At 40.2% G+C, this 26,020-nt stretch overlaps 1 long non-coding RNA gene across 6 annotated transcripts; it reads left to right on the top strand.

The window, feature by feature from the left end:
- The first annotated feature begins 13,742 nt into the window (after positions 1 to 13,742).
- LOC132626157 (uncharacterized) lies at positions 13,743 to 16,593 on the top strand. Of its 6 annotated transcripts, none has more exons than XR_009577145.1 (3): positions 13,743 to 15,662; positions 15,744 to 16,186; positions 16,325 to 16,593. It is a non-coding gene; the product is annotated as an uncharacterized LOC132626157 (long non-coding RNA). The 6 variants fall into 6 exon arrangements; XR_009577144.1 differs by having other exon boundaries at positions 13,743 to 15,870; positions 16,079 to 16,186; XR_009577146.1 differs by having other exon boundaries at positions 13,744 to 15,870; positions 16,114 to 16,172.
- The last annotated feature ends 9,427 nt before the right edge of the window (positions 16,594 to 26,020 follow it).

The following is a 26,020-nucleotide window of genomic DNA, read 5'->3' as shown; positions in this document are numbered from 1 at the left end:
CAACACTTGATGCTCATATTCTTGAGCCTGAAGACTTGGCCACCGATGGTGAGGAGACAGCTCCCACTACTGCCCCTCAAGTACCGAGGTCTGACCCTCCAAGTTCTTCCACTTCAGTTCCCACTGACACAGTTCCGCCATCCACCACAGCAGCCCGTGGAGTGTCTACCGACGGTATGCGAGTACTCCGGGCAGCAGATGCTAAAGTTAATTGGTTGGTTTAGAGGCTTCCCAATTTTGTGAAAGAGGCTATTGAGGCAGCCATGGCACCCTACACTCAGGCAATCACACATATTAGGGCGGAGCAGGACAAAATTAAGGAGCATGTTCGCCGCATTGTTCGTCGGTTGGAGCAGATTGAGGGGGGCAGTGTAGGCGGCCTTTCGGCCATTCGGGCGGACCTAGCTAAGGTTAAGGAGGACATTCGAGTATTACAGGTCCCCGACATTGAGCTCAGTGCACCCATTCTACCTTCCGGTGCCTCCTTATTCCCCACTGGGCCCACAGCGCCTGCCATGCCTTCGGGAAAAGGAGTGGTGGAGCCAACTGGGGAGGAAGAAGACACTGAGGAAGAAGAAAGTGATGAAGAGTTTGATGAGGAGCTGAAGGTTGACCCAGTTGTTGAGGAGGCACGTACTTCCGCCCGGGCTGCTGGTATCGCTGAGGATGAGATTGACACATATGTGGCGATGCAGTAGTCCCTAGAGGCAAGCAGGAAATCCAGGGTGGCATCTCGACCCCCGAGGGCGGGTGAGGCCAGTTCATCCACCGCTCCTCCAGCTGATACACCATTGCCCCCGTCTGTGGGGCCTGAGATACTAACACCCGGGCAGGAGGGTGATGATGCACCGCTCCCATTGATCGTACATCCGTTGGAGGTCCTCCCTGCTGATCAGACACCATCGGACGCCAGGCGTCCATCGTGAGTTACTCATCCCTTGTACTACATTTGATGCATTGGGGACACTGCATCTTCCTTTTGTTGGGGGTAGGACAACTCATGCGGCATATGTTTGTTTTTATTGTTTTAGGATAGCTCATGTTTAAGTTTGTACACTTGTACTTTGTCATTGCCAAGTATAATAGTGATGGTTGATCAGTTTATAAATTTTTCTTGTTTCGCCTTTCCGTCGTATTTTGATAACACCCCTCCCAAAATTCTTGCATATGTACTCAGAAGGGGGGAATAACACTAACATGACTCATTTGGTGACACACAAATGTTTTGCAAATCTAGAATGATGGGTTGAGGAGTAGTTAGAAGTTAGCAAAGTAATCCATGTGCCATGTGCCCGGAAAGTATCTCAAGGCGAAATACTGAACTACACTTGTTTGAAAAAGGATATTAGGCTCTCCTTGGACCGCCACTAAACCTAAAAAAACTCCTACCCATTGCATTGATATCCTAGTTAACCCATTTTTGAGCCGTAACTTTGTTTTTACTTTCTTTCATTACAACCATGTGACAAGCCCCATTCCTTTTACCCTTGTTTATCCACCTTTTAGCACCCTATCTCCCTAAGCAAATCGAACACGCTACAATAGGCTAAAACGCATAAGTTTGGGGGTGGTATTTGTTAGCACTAGAATTTTTTTTGTTGAGTGTGAGTGACTTTGTGTAATTGTCCCTTGTGTTGTTGTTGTGAATACAGTGATTTTGGGACTTTCTTTCTTGTGAGGGCATATGGATTACGATAGATTGGTGATGTTGAAAAATCCAAAGTTAAGTCAACTGAGCATATCTAGTAAGCTAGTAGTTTTGAGTCACTTATTGAGACTTGAGTGTTGTTGCTTGATAGTTTTATATCTCTATTGCATTCTTGAAATTGTATTTTGAATGAGGGAGTTATTTGGTTGAAGCTTCACATGCTTGTAGCCTAATTGTTGGTACCAACCAAAGTCATGTTTTTGTGCTTAAAATGGATCCTCATTGAGATTTTTGTTTTAGTTTGCTTGAGGACAAGCAAAGACTTTAAGTTGGGGGTGTTGATGAGTCGTGAAATTACGCGATATTCGACGCTAATTCCTTAAGCTTTTGTGACTCCTTAAGCACTTTTGTTGTTACTTTTTGTGTTTTTATGTTGTTTTGTAGGAAAAGATGCCCGGAGAGCATAAAAGAGCAAAATAGATCAAAATGGACCAAAATGGAACAAAATAGAGCAAAACAAGCCAAGTAGCTGAAATGAGTGATCGAAAGAAACCAAGTGAAAAGAAAGTCAAAAAGAGACCAAACTGGACCATTTTGCAAAACTGTCAAAACTGGACAGTTTTGCAAAAACGGGACAGATTTGCAAAACTGTCAAAAGTGGACAGTTTTGCAAAAACGGGCAGAATTGCAAAAACAGAAATATGGGGGCAGATTTTGACATTTTTTGGACTTGGAAAAATAGAGGGCAGCTACAAAAGAGAGATTTGGGGCATATCATTTTCATCTTTGGTCATTTTGCAAGTTTTGGAGGCTAGGGTTTTTCTACAATATTGGAGGAGAAGATTGGAAGCACTTCAATGAGATATTTCTTAATCCTTTCTTCAATTCCTTGTTTTGTATTGCATATCTAAGTGTGTAGTATTTATTCCATTACTTGAATCTTGATTGTGAAACTATTCTTGATTAAAGTTTGGATTGAAACTCTTGTTTTGCTTATGTATTGAATGATTTTTATTGCTATTGAAGTGGGTCTTTGTTGATTTAATTAATCTCATTCTTGAATGTTTCCAAAGGGAGTAGCTAACCCTAGGACTCACCCATTTACTTAGATTGAGCTTGGAAGAGGAAATCTAGGTTGGGAAAGATTAATTAACAAGAATTTGAGTCATTAAACTCATCTAATAACTTGAGCTCGGAAGAGGATAGTTACTTGAGGTTAAATTGATTGTACCTAATATCACACTCTAAGGCTTGGAAAAGCTTAGAGTGAAATTCATTGATTTGGTTGGAAGACTTTCAATGAGATTTTAGATATCATTATCTATCAACACAAATCCGCTCTTAGTTGTAAAATCGTAAAATACGTTGGATCGTTACTTGAGTGTAATCTCCTATTATCCATGCTTGTGGCCATTGATCATTTTACTCGCTTTCTAGGTTAGTTTACATTTCCGCATTAGTTATAATTTTCTCAAACAAAAACCAAAATATTATCTATCGTTTGGCTTTAGCGTAGTTGGTGAAAGTTCCTTACTTTCTTAATCGCCTAGCATATTGTTCCCTGTGGGATCGACCCCGACTCATAGTTGGGTAAATATATTGCATACGACCGTGTACACTTTCTCTTTGAGGAGTGTATTTGGACGTTATCAAAAATGGCGCCGTTGCAACCATGTGACATCATTGTAGTACTTAGAAATTGGCATATATGGTAGTTCTGTTTTAAATGCTTGAGGACAAGCAAAAGTTTAAGTTTGGGGGTGTTGATCAGTCGTGAAATTACGGCTCATTCGATGCCAATTACTTAGTCTTTTGCAAATCCCCAAGTGCTTTTGATGTCGTTTCTCGTGTTTTTGTGTCAATTTGTAGAATAACATGTGCCGGAAGCAACTTGAAGCAAAACGAAGCAAACTGAAGCAAAAACCCAGCAGAACTGAACAATGGCACGACCTGCGATTCGCAGGTACCACACGCGAATCGCAGGTGGTGCAGCACTTGTTGACAGAGAGGATCAAAGAAGACACCACAGGTGACACCACCTGCGACACCACCTGCGAGTCGCAGGTGTAACATGCGAATCGCAGACGGTGCAGCACTTGTTGACAGAGAGGATCAAAGAGGACACCACAGGAGACACCACCTGCGACACCATGTGCGAGTCGCAGGTGTAACATGCGAATCGCGGACTGTGTCGCGGATGGTGCCCAACAATTATCTGAAGAGGCGACACCTGCGATGGTCTGGTGAAATCCGCGATTCGCGGGTCGAACATGCGACGCTAGGTGCGAATCGCACCCTATGCGCAGGGGCAATTTTGTCTGGAAATTGTTCCCGTTTTGGACATGCTATAAATAGATTTACTAGGGTTTTGGTTTATTTTATCCTGCAGTTTTTGGCATAGACTCTTGTGAAGTCATTTACTGTTGGGTGTTGAAGCACTTAAGAGATTTCTTTTAGCTTTGTCATCTTCTTCATCCAACACTTTTGTAAGCTTTATGAATACATTTTACTTGATTGATTTACTTTTAATGAATATTAGTAGCTAATATTTCAGCTAAGGTTGTGGTATCCAATGTGCTAGTTATGTGATTGGGTTTCGTATTCATACTATATTTATATGCTAATGGTGTTTTCTATTAACTCTTCAAGCATAAATGTCTTGTGATGGTGTACAACATTACTTGTGCCTTAACACCATTACTTTGCTTGGAAAAGAAAGTAGAGGTTAGGAAAAGAGTTAATAGCAACAATGTGGGTCATTAAATCCATCTAATAGCTTGAGCTAGGAATAGGAAAGCTAGTTGAGGCTACATGGGTGCTTTCTTATAAAACATCCTAGGGCTTGGAAAAGCTTAGGATGAAATTTGCTGATTTGGTTGGAAAACTTTTGGCAAGAATCGCGTAACCTTTGGCTTAATGCACCTAGGCAAATAAATAAGTTGAATTGATACCCAAACGCATTACTCTCTATTGGAACCACAACCTTAGTCCCGTTTACCAATTGTTTACATTCTATAATCATTCTCAGTCTTTAATGAACAACCAACAATCAAACTTTTATTATATTTCCTTTTCTCTTGAAATATAGACTAATAGTCAGGTGTTACACTTATCGAGTATATTTCTTCATTGTATTCCCTGTGGGATCGACCCCGACTCATAGTTGGGTAAAATATATTTGCATACGACCGTGCCCATTCTAATTAATAGGGTGGATTTGGACGTTATCATTATCATGCTAGTATTGGGATGGCACCATTTGAAGCTCTGTATGGGCGAAGGTGCAGATCACCAATTGGTTGGTTCGAAGTAGGTGAAGCAGAGTTGTTAGGACCAGATTTGGTTTATCAGGCTATGGAGAAAGTCAAATTAATACAGTAGCGTTTGAAAACAGCTCAGAGTCGCCAGAAGTCTTATACAGATGTGAGACGAAGGGATTTAGAATTTTCAGTTGATGATTGGGTGTTCCTTAAAGTCTCACCCATGAAAGGTGTTATGAGATTTGGCAAGAAAGGGAAGCTAAGTCCCAGATATATTGGACCTTACAGGATTCTACGAAAAGTCGGTCTAGTGGCTTATGAACTTGAGTTGCCACAAGACTTGGCTGCTGTACATCCCGTATTCATGTGTCCATGTTGAGGAAGTGTGTAGGAGACCCATCGTTAGTTATTTCTATTGATACTATAACAGTTAAGGATGGGTTGACTTATGAGGAGATCCCCGTAGCCATTCTGGATCGTCAAGTTCGCAAGTTGAGAACTAAGGAAGTAGCCTCAGTAAAAGTCCTGTGGAGGAGTCAGAAAGTTGAGGAAGCTACATGGGAAGCCGAGGAGGATATGAAATCCAAGTACCCGCACTTGTTTCAGCCCGCAGAAGAGATTTATGATGAAGCACCAAGATTTTGAGGTATGTAAGCTTTCTTTTCATGTTTTTGGTCGTGTGTGGCCAATTTATAGTGCTATTGTGATGTAGCCCTGTGAGGTAATGATATTATGGGTTGTTGTGACAGGTTGATAGTGCCATATTACAGTGGAAACTCTGGCGAAATTTTTGTAGAATCCCGAATGTTTAACATTCGAGGACAAATGCTCCAAAAAAGGGGGGAGAATGTTACACCTTGAAAATTTCCCCGTTAGCGTACCGCGAATGGAACCACATATGGTATGAAGTATACGATATGTTGACGAGTAAGAATTAATACTTAATGATTCTAAATGAGATTTCAAAGACATTTGAGGTAAGAGACGAAAGTTGTTAAGGAAAGCAAGGTATATGTTGTGTGTCTGGCAAAAATTACAAGTATCGAATTAATGATGGCTTAATGACATTTTGGAGAAGAGTTATAATGTCCCTTATGTATCCATGTGTCCCTTATGTATTCATGCCTCACGTTTCACGTTCAAGTTCATGTATTCTCTATTCATGTCTCACGTTTTAGCACTCATGTTTTCATGAAACTATGTCATCTCAGTTTTCCATGTTCCATGTCATGTTTCTTCAAGTCCATGTATTCAAGCCATGTCCATCCATATCCTTAACCATGACCCATCATTCGAGGACGAATGATCCCAAGGGGGAGATATTGTAACACCCCGTACCTTTAACGAAAGTTTTGACCACGATCCCAGACTTAGAACATCAGATAAAGAATGTGGGAATTGAAATTTTTCTATTCAGTTGTGATATGGTGGTTTACGCCCATGAACAGTGGTCGTATTTCAATTTACGACCATGAACAGTGCCCGTAAACTGAAACCAAGAATTTCTGAACATTCTGGAATTTGACATTTTGAGGTCATATGGTTAAATACGGACCGTATTTTACTTTACGGCCCGTATTTGCAAACGTGCTTGGAATTTGGGAAAACTTCCTTGATGAAAGTTGTAGGACATTGAAATACCTTTCCAACGGTATCCTACGGGGGTTAAACGGACATCTGTGAAAAGAGTTATGACCATTTTACTGAAGAGACGCAGTGTAGTCCGTATTGCAAAATACGGCCCGTATTGCAGTTTACGACCCGTAAACTGAAAATACGACCAGCACTGTTCAGGTCGTAAATTGCAATTTCACAGGACAGTATATATTCATCCATGTCAGTTCAACTAATTATTTTTCATTCCTTCAAACCCTAGAACGACCTCCTACTCTCCTCCAACATCAAGAACACCAAGGTAAGTCCACTCTAATTATTCCAACTCAATTCTAACATATATCCTTGTAATCTAAATAACAAATCATCATTTCTAATCTAGGGTTTTCAAGAAAACCCATCTCAAGATTCAAGAAACAAGATTTAGGAAATCTTCTCCAAAATCCAAGTCTTTAATTCAAGTTTTGGAGCAACTAAGGTATGTAGAACTTCCATCCACATGTGGGAATCTCTATGTTCTTTCCCATGCTTCGTTTCCTTGATATTCATGAAGTTCAAATCTTAGGGCATTAAACCCAACATATTGGTAGCCCGTATTTATGTACATGAATTTTGGATCTATATTCGTTGTTGTATTCCTAATCTTCCATTACGATTTTTAGGAACCCTAGCTTAATCCATGAATCATGAATTCTTCCTCATGTGTTCCCATTATGTTCATATGAAACTTTATGATTTTATTTTGCAAGTTACAAACATGTTTTCAAGTCAATTACATATATATGATTATGAACTATTGTTATTACTCATGAACCAAAAACATGTTTTGCAAGACTATGACAAGTTATCTTATGAAACTATACAAGCAAGTTATGATTCATGAAAACCATGTACAAGAAAGTTATGATTCATGATATACCAGGCAGCAAGTGCCACTATTTTACATGTTCATGTTTTGGGAGTTGCATTAATTACCGAAGAGGGCTTCAGATAGCCTGAAACTACGTAGCCACCGTAGGATGAGGATCGCTCCACCCATGTCCCGGACGATCTCTCATAATGACTGGATCCTTTCATATTTTATCAAATCTCATGTTCCCTGGCAAGGACTGAGTGTTCTGCTGGCGGGACGCAAGCACCAGACCATGGATCGGTTATAAGTTATTGCTCTCCCTACTTATGATATTTTAACCATGTTTTATATACATATATATGTATTCATGTTCATGACCAGGTTTCAGTTCTTATCATGTTATTCCATGTCCCATTTTATTTCTTTCAGTTGCTTTACATACCAGTACATTCAATGTGCTGACGTCCCCTTTTTTTTGCCCGGGGGCCTGCATTTCACGATGCAGGTACTGATATACAGGACGACACATCTGCTCAGTAGGACAGCATTCGTATCAGCTTATTGGTGAGCCCCATCTCATTCGGGGTTTAGTTAACTTTTGGTTTATGATTAGTTATGCATCTAAGGTATGCTGGGGGCCTTGTCCTAGTAAGTATGTCTTCTAGTCATACTCATGATAGAAGTTTCATAGACTAGACAAGTCAGTTATGTTATGTTAGACATTCGGAGTCGTATAGCCATTTTGGCTCATTCATGTTATTTCCGCACTCATGTTTAAACAAGTATTTTTATTAAGTATTATGACATACTACGTGTTATAAAGGCTCATCATGCATTCACGTTATATTCCGCTTATGTTATGTATCATGATGATTCAGCAAGCCATGTGGTTCGCTCGGTCACAGGCAGTTAGGCACCGAGTGCCGTGTTACGTCCAGGCCATAGTTCGAGGCGTGACAATGCATGTGAAGGCATACTTGTTGAACCGCATAGGAGATGTCTGGTCTTGTGAATGTAAGGTACTGCAACGCGCCGGCCAACTTACGATATTGGGTGGGATCATCGCAAGGAGGCCCGGCCGTGGCACCAAGTTTGGCTTTGGTGTCGACCGGTGTCTGACTTGGCTTACAGGCAATCATGCCCGCACGCTCTATAATATCTGCTGCATAATTTTTCTGAGAGAGAAACATGCCGTGTGAAGTCCGGGTAATAGCGATACCCAGAAAATAGCTTAGAGGGCTCAAATCCATCATAGCAAATTCGGCACTAAGCAGAGACATGATGGATTTTCTGAGAGCATCTGAGGAAGCTGTGAGAATAATATCATCAACATATAGCATAATGTAAGCAATTTCAGAACCTCGACAATAAATAAAGAGAGAGTGATCAGATCGGCTATGTGAAAAACCAATAGTGGAGACATAGTCTGCAAAGCGTTGGAACCATGCACGGGGAGCTTGCTTAAGTCCGTACAACGATTTCTTCAAGAGACAGACATGATGTGGATGCTTTGGATCCTTAAACCCAATAGGCTGATGCATATAAACAATCTCATTAAGATTACCGTTTAGGAAAGCATTCTTGACGTCCAACTGATGAATGGGCCAAGAGTGTGCAAGTGCAATGCTCAAGACAGCGCGAATAGTAGCCGGTTTGACAACCGGACTGAAAGTCTCGTCGCAGTCAACTCCAACCTGTTGAGACCTGCCATCACAGATAAGACGGGCTTTGTGCCTCTCAAAAGAACCATCAGATTTCTTTTTATGACGAAAAATCCACATAGAACGAATAAGATTCACATCAGTGGGACGTGGAACCAACTCCCACCGCTTATTATTAATTAGAGCATTATATTCATCAACCATGGCAGCTTTCCAATTGTGGTCATTTAGAGCACTGACAGGATTTCGTGGGATAGGCGAGATGGAAGGAGTGCTAGAAGTATTTAAGTTGAACGGTTGTTTGGGCTTAAAAATCCCATGTTGGCTTCTAATGACCATGCGGGTGGGCTGCTGGGCAGTCACGGGTGGGGCAGTGGGGGGTAGGGGCTGTGGGGCAGTGACCGTGGGGTTGGACCGCTGGGCAGTGGGGGAGAGGGCTGCTGGGCAGTCACGGGTGGAGCAGTGGGGGGGAGGGGTTGTTCGGCAGTGGGGGGGAGGGGTTGGACCGAGGGAACGACGGGTGGAGGAGGCTGTGATAGAAAATGCAGGGTATATGGAGAAATCCCATGGTCTAAAAAATCATAAGTTGGGGTTGGTGAGTGCAATTTGGAGAAGGGAAATTGAGTTTCCTCAAAGATGACATGCCTTGAGATGATGATTTTGTTGGTGGATAAATCATAACTTTATATCCTCTATGATTCAACGGATAGCCCAAAAATACACACGGGGTGGATCTTGCTTGTAACTTATGAATAGTTGTAGATGGGAAAAGTGGATAGCATAGACACCCAAAAACCCGGAGATGAGAATAGGAGGGGGTTCGTTGATAGAGAACTTGCGTTGGTCATTTATACCCAAGGACTTTGGTGGGAAGTACATTAAGGAGGTATATGGTCATTTGGAGAGCATGATGCCAAAAAGAGGGGGGCATGGAAGAGTGGACAAGAAGAGTGCGCACTATGTTGTTAATGGATTTAATTTTTCTTTCCGCTTTTCCGTTTTGAGGAGAGGTATGGGGACAAGAAAATCGGAAATTTAAACCATTTGAGGCGCAAAAAGATTGAAAATGCCCATTGGTGAACTCCCGCCCATTATCACATTGAATGTTTTTAATGTCTCTTTCGAATTGAGTCTGTATTAATGCCTTAAAAGATAGAAAAGTGGAATAGACTTGGGACTTGGTAGAGATTGGAAAAGTCCAAAGAAAATTACTATAATCATCAAGAAAGAAAACATAATAGCGGTGCCCATTAGAACTTAAAACAGGAGAGGTCCATAAATCACTATGAATGATATCAAATGGCATAGTAGTAAATGACAATGAATCATAAAATGGAAATTTAACATATTTCCCCAAAGGACAAGAGGTACAAAAAGAAGTTCGGGCCCTATTACATTCAATTAAGGCATTACTACGAAGAGAACTAAGGATAGCATTTCCCGGATGGCCGAGTTGGGAATGCCACAAGCTAGGTGATGCGGCAATGAAGGTGGATGGTGGAGTGGTCCATTTTGTGGCAATGATAGGATACAATTCCCCGGTGCTCTCACATCTCATTAGGCGGCTCGCCGTCGGTAAATCCTTCACAGAAAACCCAAGAGGATCAAACTCAACAGAAATAAAGTTTTTGATGAGTTTTGGGGCATGCAAGACATTTCGGAGACGTAATTGAGGATTAGGTGGGGGTAGGGATGTATGACCATAGCCTCGAATTGGAATAGTGCTACCATTACGAACAATGATTCCAGAATTATTGCTCAAATTAAAATAAGACGTGAGAGTACCTGAGTTGGCAGTCATGTGGGAAGTCGCTTCGGTGTCCATGTACCAATTATCATCCGGTTGATGCATGGACAGAGTGTGCATGGCTGCCTCCACATCTGTCGGAGTGTACCCAGAATAGGTCGGACCATGCATGGAATAGGCCTGCTAATGTCGTGGACCCGCACCGAGAATGCCGCTGCCGGGCCGCGGTGTGGTGGGACGCTGCTGCCACTGTCTTGTCGGATACGGGCAGGGGGGCATTGGCCACTGCTGGGGCGGCCAGGCAAGCCAGTAGTAGCCCCTTGTGGGTGGCTGTCCCGTCGGCCACTGGCCATTGCTGGTGTGTCCGCCGCCGCCGCGGCCGGATTTCCCGCGGTTGTTGTTGTTGTTGTTCCCCTTTCCCTTGTTCCTGTTAGAATTCCTGCCACGATTATTATCACGACGGTTAGTTGAATTATTGTTGCCGCCAAGTGGCGGGGAGGGAGTATCATTATCAACAAGTAGAGCCGCGGGACTGGAATCGCGGGCACGTTCCTTGGCTGCTGCGTCTTCGAGCTTGAGTCTGGAGCACACTTCAGAGAAAGAGGGCAGCACATCCTTCTGCTGGATGGTGGTGACAAAGTGTGCATATGTCTCCGGTAAGCCTGCAAGGAGGCGCAAGACCATACGTTGGTCGGACACCGGCGACCCCACGTTGGCAAGCTGATCCGCGAGAGACTTGAGCCTATTATAATAGGTCATAACCGAGCCGAAGTCGGCCATTTTTGTGGTGGTGAATTCAGTTTCAAGGTACGCTGCCCTTGAGTGCAAAGGCGGCTAACCTTCCGCTCTGGAAACGGCTAGATGCGGTGGTCCTTCAAAGGATATACGCTACCGTATCCCATGATATTCTTACCTCTATTCTCGTGGCGGATGATGTTGCAGAGAAGGCTTGGAAAAGTTGAGCAACTCGATTCGAAGCCTTCTCTCCAACATCATCCGCCACAAGAATAGAGGTAAGAATATCATGGGATACGGTAGCGTATATCCATTGAAGGACCACCGCATCTAGCCGTTTCCAGAGCGGATGGTTAGCCGTCTTTGTTGCGTTGTACGCGGTGAGTTCAGTGGTGTCAGTTGGTGGTATGATGTGTTCAAGTACGGAGTGGACGCGGGCTAGAACTTTGAATAGTGTCACCCATTCGTGATAATGGCCGATTTCCATGTCTAGAGTGATTGGGATTAAAGATTTCACATTCGTGACGGTTAAAGCAGAATGGAAATTTTTGTTGTCAGCCATTGAAGAGAGAAGAGGGAGGAGGAAAGGGGTGGCGGCTACGGCTAGGGTTAGGAGAGAAGAGAGAGGTGGACGGCTAGGGTTTAGGATGCTAGGGTTTTTCGGAGAAACCTAGTCTGATACCATATAGGAAATCAATCCGTGATTGTATTGATGTATGAAAGTCATTATATACAAAGTAGGTATCTCACTATCAGAGTGATACTAGGCTAAATTATAGGACCTAATTACTATACATAAGGAAGAGAATATTTACAATATTTACATAGACTATTACATAGTCTATCAGAGAGGATTAATTATTTTTATTTTATTTATCCATATCTAATTTGTCATAGATATTATTTAATTCTTAATTTATTAACCCATTTTAAATTTGTCATTTTAATTCTTAATTTAATTGCTCCATATTTGCTTGACTACAATAGTTTTTTTAAATTTAATTTATCTGTTTATATTTGATTTAGTATATTCCCTATTAATTATAGGAATGTTCTCTGGTTGACTACAACAAATATCTGGATATAGATATAGACCCCTCAACTATATATAGTAAACACCATTACCCAACCTTGGTAGCACGTTTTAACTCCTAGAAGATGTGTATACGTGCTAGTTATCTTCTTGATCGGTAGTTGTTCCTAATAAACTGCAGATTCTTGTTGTTTTTGCCCTCTGTGGTACAACAAGTACCACATTATTCTCTGTCATCTATGAAATCAAAGAGGTAAAAATATTCATTTCTTTCTATATTTTTTTGTGTTAATGATACTAAACGTTTTTATAATATGATTTAATTTTAAATACACCTTATGCATTTAAATTTTTATTTTTTTAATAAATTAAGAAAATCATACGCTTACATCTCATGTGAGGTATATCCGTAATTAAGTATATTAAAATAGATAAATTAAAATTATAATGTATTTACTTTTTATGAAATTAAAAAGGATAATTATTTTAATTGAAAATATTTATTTGATCAAAAAAGAGTTTTTTTAGAATATGTATCCTTTGAAACTCTTAAATTTTACTTTACTATATATTAGAAATGACACTTTAGGGTGGACGAACTGGGGCATTTTGGGAATTTCAGATGACTTCCAACAATACAACTAATTGAGTTAACAATCCCTTCGGCTTCAAATGAAACACACGTGTTCTATTCGTGTCACCACTCACCACTTGAGCTATATATTTTTTTCTCTTACTTCTTGTTGCTCCTTTAGGATTTTCCTTTTTCTTTTGTTGCTTCTCTTTCTACTCTTCTTATCTTTGTTCGTGGTCAGTTCGCTATACATCTTTCCGCCTGAACTGTTTTATGTAAGTAACTTTTTCTTGCTTCATATTTTCATTGAGGTTTTTAACCCTATGTTTGAAATTGGGTTTTGAAAATTCAATTACACGTTTATCTTATTTCAGAATTGGACCTGACAATTGGAAAGTCTCAAAATGCAATAGGATGTTTTGGAGTTCTGAGAGATAATTCTCTAAATGTCCGTCTGAGTCCTTTCACTGTGAATGCGATGGCAATTTCGGAAGTTAAGTTGCTTCATCGTTCTTTTTCGTCCATGTTCTGCATTTTTCATGGTTGGTTCTATATTCTATATGCTCCGCCTTCTGTGCTTAATTTTTTTTTTTTTTTGGGGGGGGGGGGGGGGGGGGGGGAGGGGGGGGCTTAATCTCTGAGTGATTTCTATTGCAGTCTAACTTTTATCGTGAGATTTGGTGAATTCTTTTTTCTGTACTTCCTTCCCCTGCTTTTGTTAGTTGGTTTGTTTGCATGTACGTGGTTTCATTTGTTAGGCTAAATGGTGAGATAGTAAGAGTTTAGTGTTTAGGGATGTAAGCAACTACAAATGTTTCTTTTCCTGTGCTCTCTTCAATGTTATCTAAGATCACAAATTTGCAATTTTAACTTGGGGTTCAAGGGGTCTTAGAAATTCAAGGAAGTAAAGACAGTTTTGAGTGTCCTGGGATTGTTCGCTGCTGATTCAACCTCTGTGGTGTTACAGCAGTTTAAAGAGCGAGTATTGAGCAGATATGAGTTGGCAGAGAAAGATATTGGTGCTCAATACAGGAAAGATCACCCACAGGAAAAACTAATGAACTTGAGAGAAGTGATCAGGTTAGAGGCTATTTGCTAGCAAAGGGAATTGCTCTAATGGATGTAGGAACACAAACTGTTTGGAAGCCTTGCGGAGTAATTTTTTATTTTATTTTTGGATAGGTGACTTCTCCTGTTAATCAATTTGATGATCGCAATTTAGCTATGCTTAAAACTTCAGCAGATGATTACTATTCGCATATGCATTATTGATTTGCTTGCTTATGAACTTCCTCAAATGAAATGAAAGGTATAATAAGAGCCTATAGTGCTCTGTCTTTTCCTTTTAAGATAATGTCATGTGAGGAACTGAGACGGGAACTTGCTTTACAATTTTATAGGATCACAGTTTGTATAGCTGAAGAGTTGGAGAAAAATGTAGTTCATGTTAGACTGAGAGAATGTTAGTGAACTTAACTGCGCAAAGCCTGATTATTATTCATGTCGAAGATATGAATGACCCTTTAATTTTTCTACTTCAAAGATATTGAAATATTCCACTTTTTACAGTTCGATGCTTCCATTCAGTTAGTCTTGGTATTTTTTCTACTTATGGATTCCATATGGTGAAGTCCCATGGTTTTATCCTTGCGGAGGCGAAGGTGGTTATATTTCTTAAGATATTCCCAAACCATGTAGCCAACAATGTGCTGTAAATTGTGCTCTTATTAGAATGCTATGTAGCATTTTATATGAAATTGTTTAAGCCTACTTAGTTACTTTGCTTAATAGCTAATTAAATCCAATAATATTACTATTAACATAATATCATGAATCATACAATTATTAAAAGTTTAGCACTATTTGATAGTTCTTGAGTTCTTTACCTTTTTACAATCTGATGATTCTCTTTTTGTGGTTTTGGAGCATTCAAACTTTATGGCATATAGTTTGTGATCTATTGGTTGTCCTTTCTGATCTGAAGCTGATTTTATAGACTGGACACCCCTGGATTATAATAGGAAAATTGTTGCAGTACAGAGGCTAAATGTGTCGTCTTTCACTATGCTTCCCCTTCTCCTCATTGTTTATGCTCATCATTCATTTGTTCTCAGTCCTACCTGGAGTGCTTCTGTGCAATCAAGGACAACAAACAGTTGTGCTCTGTTAAGGGTATTTTGTAGACTCGCTGACGTATATGCTGAATCAGGAAGAATCTCTTTTTTACTTTGTGTGTGAGTGAAGGTTATTGAAATTAATTAACTAATACTCTCTCTATTTCAATTTATGTGAACTTATTTCCTTTTTAATTCGTGTCAAAATAAATGACCTTTTCCCTAATTTGGAAACAAATTCACTTTATGAAATGATTTACAGCCACACAAATATTCAAGACTTATTTTGAACCACAAGTTTCAAAAGTCTCCACTCTTTCTTAAATATCGTGCTCAGTCAAATGGGTTCACATAAATTGAAACGGAGGGAGTACTAAATTTGCAGATTTGGTCTCAATGTAGGATCTCACAAATTTTACAGGGGTATGGACATTGGAATTTTTTTTCTAGAATTTGTAAATCTCTATTTCGGTGTTATCAATCATTCAAATGCTTTGTGTTAAGGAATCTTGCTTTGGGGATTCCCTGACGTTCTTCTGGGAAGAATGACGACGGCAAGGGGGCCAGGAAAGTTTTTTTTGCCTCTGACATAGCACTACAAAAACAGAAAGAAAGAAAGAAAAAAACAACTGTGAGTTGAGTACCTCTTTACTGCTTGCGTGAAGATATATGGGTGTCTGCTGTGTAGGATAAAGTAACTATACTTCAATTTGCTTGAATTGATGGTTCAGAATCATAAGATTTGCGTAACATACATAAGTTGATATAGACTTATTCCAACTATGCCTTATTATTTCCTTATATTGATAATATTTTGGACGAATGTTGTATTTTCCCAGTTAGCAAAGGTTATCATGTTCCTTCCTACATGCAGATTGCCAAGGAAGGAAAGATATATTCGGGGGATGGAGCATGTGCCAACAATATCCATGTGTATGTAGAAAAATGTAATAAGCTTTTGGTTTTATTCTTTAGATATTTTTGCATTTTCTCTAGAAAGATTCTGGTTTAGAAATTCCATGCTTCAGGCTAATGGCACTATACTGAGTTTTGAAATTTGACGTTTCCGAAATTGCATGTTATAGGTTGAAGGGAAGTGCTAACTTTGACTAAGAGAATGATGATATCCGTAGATCAATAGAAGATGACGGAATCTGCAGGAAGCATAAGGAAAGTCATAAATTCTTATCTCTTAATGGAAGATGTAACACAGAATGACTGAAATGGTTTTCAAAGGGGGCATGCCGCCCCCTTTAATTACTATTTTGTTCATTCTAACATAAAAGCGGATAAGCTTATGTACTTTTTTAATTCGCAATCCTTGATATACACTTTAATGTTCTATTTGAGCAAATGACATCTTCAACAAAAGGACCACTTGAAAATCCAAACAAAAATACCACTTGAAAATCCAAAAGGACCACTAGAAAATCCAAACAAAAGGACCACTTGAAAATCCAAACAAAAGGATCACTTCAAAATCCACTCGAAAATCCAAAATCGTATCCGCAAGGTAAATTATTTAATTTGTATACAATCACTAATTTTTGCAACTTCTAAAATTATATAATTTCTTAAATCTCTAATGAATAATTTCAAACTAAATTCACAACAATAAAATTCCCAAGTAATTTCTATGGTAATAAAACTCCCAGGTAAATTTCCAAGAAATTTACCTGGAAGTTTATTCACAGCAATAAAATCCCCAAGTAATCACTATGGTAATAAAGCTTCAGTGCCTTATGGTTGATCAATGGAAGATGACAGGATCTGCAGAAAGCATAAGAAAAGTCATAAATTCTGATCTCTTAATGGAAGATGTAACACGGAATGGCTGAAATGGTTTTCAAAAGGGGAAATGCGTAGCCGTGCCCCTTTAATTACTATTTTGTTCATTCTAACATAAAGGTGGATAAGCTTATGTACTTTTTGAATTAGTAATCCATGATATATAATTTAATGTTTTATTTGAGCAAATTATATCTTCTAACAAAAGGACCACTTGAAAATTCAAAATCATATTCGCATGTAAATTATTTAATTTGTATCCAATCACTATTGTTTGTAACTTCTAAAAATATAAACTTTCTTAAATCTCTAAAGGGGGCGGCATGCGTAGCCGCCCCCCTTTATTTACTATTTTGTTCATTCTAACATAAAAGTGGATATGCTTATGTACTTTTTGTATTGGTAATCCTTGATATATACTTTAATGTTCTATTTGAGCAAATGATATCTTCAAACAAAAGGACCACTTGAAAATCCAAACAAAAGGACCACTTGAAAATCCAATTAAACTCCCAAGAAATTTACCAGGGAGTTTATTCACAGCAATAAAATCCCCAAGAAATGTATTCACAGCAATAAAATCCCCAAGTAATCACTATGGTAATAAAGCTTAAGTGCCTTATGGTTGATCATAGAAGATGCCGGGATCTGCAGGAAGCATAAGGAAAGTTAAAAACTCTGATCTCTTAATGGAAGATGTAACACAGAATGGCTGAAATGGTTTTCAAAAGGAGGCATGGCGTAGCCGCCCCCTTTTATGTCACGCCCCAAAACCCACCCTAGACGTGACCGGCATCCGGCGTCATGAACAATATCGGAAGAACCTAAACAACACAATAATAATACTTGAACCCGCCAGGTTCAACATTCGCCTCCAACAGTTTATAAATTAAATGTAACAAATCATGAATACATGTAAATCAGCGAAAGTCTTTATAATTTAAATGATTCACCCAAAACATGATAGTGTGCCCGAAAGAGTTAAACGACAACTCTTCTTCTACCCACATTCGAATGTACACTACGGAGCTTCTAAGAATAAGGAGTAAATGTCTAACCTATCGGGACGCAGCCCGGAAACTAAAATAAATAAATAAATGGAATTAAATAAATAGAGTGTCCCACGAATGAATGTGTGGGCTCACTAAATCAGCAGCAACAGCAAGTCCTTCCTAAACGCCTAGAGTATCAAGAACCTGCTCTTCTCTGTTACCTAACATACCATCAAAAACAACAATGGTATGCCTGAGTACTTCGTACTCAGTGAGTGCCTCGGGGACAGTGAGTAATGAGAAAATAAAGTACATAATACATAAAGAAATTAGTCTTGCCAGTCAGGTGAGAGCAATGTAAGAACAGTTATTCAGTTTATGTATCTCAATAATAAATATCAAAACCCATTTATAAAGCCTCTTGTCAAGTTACAACTTCAAATATGCCTTTTTAATCAATTAAGATAGTCATCAACAATTCCATAAGAGAATAAGAGAATAAGAATGTCACACATGCCAATATAGGCCCAATAATCAAGCATATCGCGCATAGCGCACCACACCGGAATATATAATTCTCGGTGGCTATCCTTCCTCCCGAATAGCTAGGCATAAACCACACCGGACTATGTAGTACGCGGTGGCTATCCTTCCTCCCGAATAGCTAGGCATAAATCACACCCCGGGTAGCGAACCCAGCGGTGGCCACTCTTCCTCCCGAATGGCTAGGCAATGACACACTTGGATCCATAGTGGCTACCCTTCCTCCCGAGTAGCTGAGCCAGACACCACAACAAAGTTCATAGCATAGAAGCCGATTCATATCTCAAAGTAGTCACACCATCAATAACATAAACGTTCATTATGCATATCGAAAGAATAAGTCTTTCCAATCAATGTTTTGAAAATGCACAACCTTTTTACAAAGATTTCCATGTCCCAATTCACCAATGAGAATGTCATTACCAACTCTTAACTAGCATTACTAAGCATCTCTCATAGAGGAAAACATTCATAATATCTTATACATATATAGGGTTTGTTACAATCTAGGTTTAAAGTGGGTTTGTCCCCTCATACACATTAATCACCATTTAGACATGAATTAGAGTTCAAGAAACATGAAAAGATTGTTTTTCCTTTCATTCATTAAAGAATCTTGAATAAAATTTATACTTCCAACAATAGTTTCAAAAAGTGATTTTCATTCAAAATAGGTTTTTAAAAGAGAGACATATCTTAATTTGTTAAACAAGGTCTAACAAATCACTTTCCTAATGAAAAACACCCAAACCCTAGCTTGAATCACTTTGGAAAGAATTATGTTGCAAACCCTAGGTTTTGGTCACAAAAATCATGTTAAGAATCATGGGTTTGATGTTAGAATGAATTAGTAATGTTGAGGATGCCCTTACCTTTGATTTGAAGACTTTGGGGAATGATTTTCGTCCTTAGGGTTGTTTAGGAAGTGGAGGAATAAACAAATAAGTGTCCTGTTTATATGTTTCTGGTGAAAACGGGCCAAAGGACGCCCCCGAAGGACGGACCGTCCTTCGTGTTACGGACCGTCCTTTAGTGAAAATTTCCAGAGAGTTCTAGTATTTTTGACACGATACAGTTCCATGTTACAGCCCGTAACACGTGTTACGGTCCGTAACGTCTCACCGTAACACAGGACAAATTTCTAACAAAGACAGGCTTCAGTAAACAGGCATAACTTTTTGTACGTAACTTTTCTTGGGCTGGGCGACCTACCGTTGGAAAGCTATTTCAAAGAGCTACAACTTTCATGAAGGAAGTGTTTCCAAATTTGCAACACATTTTCATGAAAATCGCCCAGAAGACAGACCTACCAAAACTTAGGCGAATTTAAGAGGCCTTAAGAACTTCACTGGTTGGTTTGACTTCAAAACGACCATCTTCCACCAGAATTCATCAAGAATGGATTCATATAGATATAATATCATCTTAATACTAGATTTTTACACATTCACACCTAGTTCAAGTTTATGGGGTGTTACATTATCCCCTCCTTAACATCATTCGTCCTCGAATGAGGATAGTATTTTAGGAAGGTAATTAACCAACACGAATTTTAACCCCACAATCACCTTGCGCACGAATAGCTCAAAACTTAACGCATACCTGAAATAGGGAACAAGTGAGGATATCTCTTCGTCATGTCCTCTTCCGCTTCCCAAGTAGCTTCCTCAGTATTATGATTTCGCCACAACACTTTGACCGACGCAACATCCTTTGTTCTCAACCTTCTAACTTGGCGATCCAAAATCTGAACTGGTTCTTCTTCATAAGAAAAGGATTCATCAATCTCAACCTCTTCATAGTTTAACATATGAGAAGGGGCAGGTTTATACAACCTCAACATCGAAATGTGAAACACCGGATGAACCATGGACATCTCAGCCGGTAATCTCAACTCATAAGCTACCTTCCTAACTCTTCTGGTAATCTCATAACGACCAATGTAGCGAGGACTAAGCTTGCCCTTTCTGCCAAAATGCATTACCCCCTTCATAGGTGACACTTTCAAGAAAACCTTGTCACCAACAGCAAATTCCAATTCCCTACGCCTCATGTCCGTATAAGACTTTTGTCTACTCTGAGCGGTCTTTAGTCGTTGCACAATAAGATTTACCTTTTAGATCGCCTCATGAATTGAATCAGGACCCAACAACTCTACTTCCGTTGGTTCAAACCAACCAATTGGAGACCGACAACGTCTCCCATAAAAAGCCTCATAAGGAGCCATCTGAATACTAGCTTCATAGCTATTATTGTAAGCGAATTCCACCAAAGGTAGGTGTTCATCCCAACTTCCTCCAAAATCGATTGCACAAGCACGCAACATATCCTCCAAAGTTTGAATAGTTCTCTCTGCTTGCCCCTCAGTTTGAGGATGAAAGGCAGTGCTCAATTTCACTCTAGTCCCCAAACCTTCTTGAAACGTCTGCCAGAAATGAGCAGTAAATTGCGTACCTCTGTCAGATATGATAGATGTCGGAACACCATGCAACCTAACAATCTCCTTCAAATATAACTTGGCGTACTCTGCCGCGGCACATGACGTCTTTACAGGGAGAAAATGGGCAGACTTCGTGAGTCTATCCACAATCACCCAAATTGAATTATACTTGGCCCTTGTGCGAGGTAAACCTGCAACAAAGTCCATATTTATCATCTCTCACTTCCATTGAGGAATCTCAATGTTTTGAGCTAAGCTACCAGGCCTTTGATGTTCAGCCTTCACCTGCTGACAGTTCAAACACTTAGCCACAAAGTTAGAAATATCGACCTTCATGCTCTTCCACCAATAGTGTTGTTTCAAATCCTTATACATCTTGGTGGATCCCGGATGAACTGAATACTTGGAACTATGAGCTTCCATCATTAGTTCTTGTCGAATACCATAAACATCAGGAACGCACAATCGTCCTTGTAATCGCAAAACACTATCGCCAGTCCCAATAGTAAATGAAGTGTACTCACCTCTTTCCACTCCATCTCTTAGCTTTGCCAAAAGTTCATCATCATATTGCTTGAATTTAATCCTTTCCACAATGTCAGACCGTGATGGCGTGATTCCCACTAACCCTCCATCTTCAGTTTCATCAAGTCTGACCCCAAGACTAGCAAGTCTTCGAATTTTCTTCCCCATGGGGATTTCATGAGCACGCAAATAAGCCAACGTGATCATAGATTTCCTACTCAAAGCATCAGCAACCACATTAGCCTTACCAGGATGATACAAAATGTTCAAGTCATAATCTTTCAACAACTCCAACCACCTCCTCTGTCTGAGATTCAACTCTCGTTATTTGAAGAGATATTGCAGACTCTTGTGATCAGTAAAAACATCGCAATGCTCACCATACAAATAATGACGCAAAATTTTCAAAGCAAAAACTACAGCAGCCAACTCCAAGTCATGTGTCGGGTAATTCTTCTCATGCTTTTTCAACTGTCGTGAAGCATAAGCAATCACCTTGCCATTTTGCATTAACACGCAACCCAAACCGATTCTAGAAGCATCACAATACACCACGTATCCACCAGAACCAGAAGGTAAAGTCAAAATAGGAGCCGAAGTTAATTTTGCCTTAAGCTCTTGGAAACTCTTTTCACAAGCTTCGGACCACTGAAACTTAGCAGTCTTCTGCGTCAACTTAGTCAATGGCGAGGCAATAGATGAAAAACATTCCACGAACTTCCTGTAGTAGTTTGCCAAACCCAAGAAACTACGAATTTCCGTTGCACTAGTGGGTCTAGGCCAATCCTTAACCGCTGAAATTTTCTGAGGGTCTACTTTAATGCCGTCACCAGTCACCATATGACCCAAGAAAGACACAGACTCAAGCCAGAACTCACACTTAGAGAATTTTGCATAAAGCTCATTCTCCTCAAGTGTTGTCAAAGTTATCCTCAAATGATTAGCATGATCCTCGCGATTCTTAGAGTACACCAAAATGTCATCAATAAACACAATAATGAATCGGTCTAGATACGGCTTAAAAACACGGTTCATCAAATCCATGAATGCAGCAGGCGTATTAATCAAGCCAAATGACATGCCTAGAAACTCAAAGTGCCCATAACGAGTACGGAAAGCATTTTTCGGGATATCCTTCTACTTTATCTTCAATGGATGATATCCAGACCTTAGGTCAATCTTCGAAAAGAACTTAGCACCCTGAAGTTGGTCAAACAAATTATCTATCCTAGGCAAGAGATACTTATTCTTAATGGTCACTTTATTAAGCTGACGGTAGTCAACACACATTCTCAGGGAACCATCCTTCTTCCTAACAAACAAGACCGGAGCACCCCAAGGTGAGGAACTGGGTCGGATGAAACCCTTATCCAACAAGTCCTTCAATTGATCCTTCAATTCCCTTAGCTCCACTGGAGCCATACGATAAGGTGGAATAGAAATAGGTTGGGTGTCGGGGATAACATCAATCCCAAAATCAATAACTCTATCAGGAGGAATACCAGGAAGATCTTCAGGAAATACTTTGGGATAATCACTGACTATGGGAACAGATGCAAATTCGGGTCCTACGACTTTTGTATCATTAACAACAACCAAATGGTAAATACACCCCTTAGTAATCATCTTATGAGTCTTAAGATAGGAAATAAATCTACTTTTTGGCTTAGCAATTTCATCCTCCCACACAATAACAGGCTCATCGGGAAAGGCGAAACGAACTAACTTATGGCGACAATCCACATTAGCATAACACGCAGACAACCAGTCCATCCCCATAATTACATCAAAATCCACCATCTCAAGTTCATACAAATCAACCACAGTCTCACGGCCTTTAATCACAACAACACATTTTTTATACACTCTAGAAGAAATAACAGGAACACCCGAAGGAGTATCAACAGCAAAGGGTTCCAACAAAGGTTCGGGTTTCATACCCATATCAAGAGCAAAATAAGGAGTCACATAGGATAAATATGAACCCGGATCAATCAATGAGTAAGCATCATGAGAACAGATGGTAAGGATTCCTGTAACCACAGCGTCAGAAGCCTCAGCTGGCTCCCTACGAGTCAACCCATAAAGTCGAGTTGTCCCTCCACCAGAAGTATTAGCAACTTCCTTTCCTTTGCCGTTGTTACGAGCATTCTGATTATTATTGTTAGCATTACCAGCAGGCGGATTTCTAGCAAATGCAGAAGCAGGCGAAACATTCTTTTGGTTATTCATGGCAGCCACCTCACGTAGCCACTTTCTGCATTCCCTCTTGATATGGCCTATAATCCCACAATGATGACCGATACGCTCTTCCCACCCTGGCGGACGACTACTTCCTTGCAAAAACCTACTATTATTATTATTCTGGCCTTGCCTACCAGAAGGCACACTAGCATGGGAATAAGATCCAGACTGAGCAGGTGCAGAATACCCTTTACTCTGCCCTCCGTTATAATTATTACCACTGAAACCACCCGCCGATCGAGCCTTCTTATTCTGATCTCGATCCACTCTCTCCTCAATTTCTAACTCTCTTGTTGCTCAGCAAACCCAACCAAAGATGAGAAAGTACAAGTATGAGACATAGCAACAACAGCACATGCAGACTTGATACGTGGTACCAAGCCTTTCACAAAGCGAGTCAACTTATGCTTTTCAGTCGGAATCATGTATAAAGCATACTTTGACAGACGAGTGAACTCCAAACTATACTCACGAACTGACTTGTTACCCTGCTCTAGCTTTTCAAACTTCGTAGCCATAGTAATTCTTTCCTCATCAGACAAGAACCTTTCCATGAACGCCTCTTCAAATTCAGCCCACGTCGAAGCTAAAGCAACGTCACCTCTCTCAGATTTACACATCTCAAACCATACGTGAGCAACATCCTTCAACTGATACGAAGCAAGCCTCACAGCTTCTGAATCCTGGGCATCCATTTTCCTCAATGCCTTAAAGGTCTCATCTAAAAAGTGTTGGGGGTCATCCACTTCTCGTGACCCAAAGAACTCTGGTGACTTTAAGTTTAGGAATTGCTTAAGTCTGCCCCCACCATGAGGTCCCACACCTCTACGTTGTTGCTGAGCCGCAACCAAAGCAGTCAACATTTGAATAGCCGTTTGCATAGTACCAATCTCAGGCACACCAGCAACAGGAACAGCAGGAGCAGGCAGTGTTGGGGGTGATGCTTGATTTCCAACTTCATTTCCATTACCAGCATTCGCGCCCCCAAGATTTCGGTTAACTTTCGCAGGACGTCCTCGTTTACCATATTTGGATCGCGTCAGAGTCATTTCTGCAAGGCACGAATTAACGAGCGAATTAGAACGATCCTAAAAAGGACTTTAAGCTCTACAACACAATCTAGAATCAAGAAGAATAGGAAACACCTATAAATGTCCTGGGAGTTTCTCGGTCACGCAGGTGATCAGGCTACACAAGGAAAACTCCACTAGACACAACTCCACAGACACCGAAAATAATCCTAGGACGTATTTAAACCTAGGCTCTGATACCAAGCTTGTCACGCCCCAAAACCCACCCTAGACGTGACCGGCATCCGACGTCATGAACAACATCGGAAGAACATAAACAACACAATAATAATACTTGAACCCGCCAGATTCAATATTCGCCTCCAACAGTTTATAAATTAAATGTAACAAATCATGAATACATGAATTAAATCAGCGAAAGTCTTTATAATTTAAATGATTCACCCAAAACATGATAGTGTGCCCGAAAGAGTTAAACGACAACTCTTCTTCTACCCACATTCGAATGTACACTAAGGAGCTTCTAAGAATAAGCTAACCTATCGAGACGCAACCCGAAAACTAAAATAAATAAATGGAATTAAATAAATAGAGTGTCCCACGAATGAATGTGTGGGCTCACCAAATCAGCAGCAACAACAAGTCCTTCCTAAACGCCTGGAGTATCAAGAACCTGCTCTTCTCCGTTACCTAACATACCATCAAAGACAACAATGGTATGCCTGAGTACTTTGTACTCAGTGAGTGCCTCGGGGACAGTGAGTAATGAGAAAATAGAGTACATAATACATAAAGAAATTAGTCTTGCCAGTCAGGTGAGAGCGATGTAAGAACAGTTATTCAGTTTATGTATCTCAATAATAAATATCAAAACCCATTTATAAAGCCTCTTGTCAAGTTACAACTTCAAATATGCCTTTTTAATCAATTAAGATAGTCATCAACAATTCCATAAGAGAATAAGAGAATAAGAATGTCACACATGCCAATATAGGCCCAATAATCAAGCATATCGCGCATAGCGCACCACACCGGAATATATAATTCTCGGTGGCTATCCTTCCTCCCGAATAGCTAGGCATAAACCACACCGGACTATGTAGTACGCGGTGGCTATCCTTCCTCCCGAATAGCTAGGCATAAATCACACCCCGGGTAGCGAACCCAGCGGTGGCCACTCTTCCTCCCGAATGGCTAGGCAATGACACACTTGGATCC

The sequence above is a fragment of the Lycium barbarum genome, chromosome 2 (genome assembly GCF_019175385.1).
Source record: "Lycium barbarum isolate Lr01 chromosome 2, ASM1917538v2, whole genome shotgun sequence".
Lineage (NCBI taxonomy): Eukaryota > Viridiplantae > Streptophyta > Magnoliopsida > Solanales > Solanaceae > Lycium > Lycium barbarum.
The sequence above is the reverse complement of the archived record's forward strand: the minus strand, read 5'-3'. Positions and strand labels throughout refer to the sequence as shown.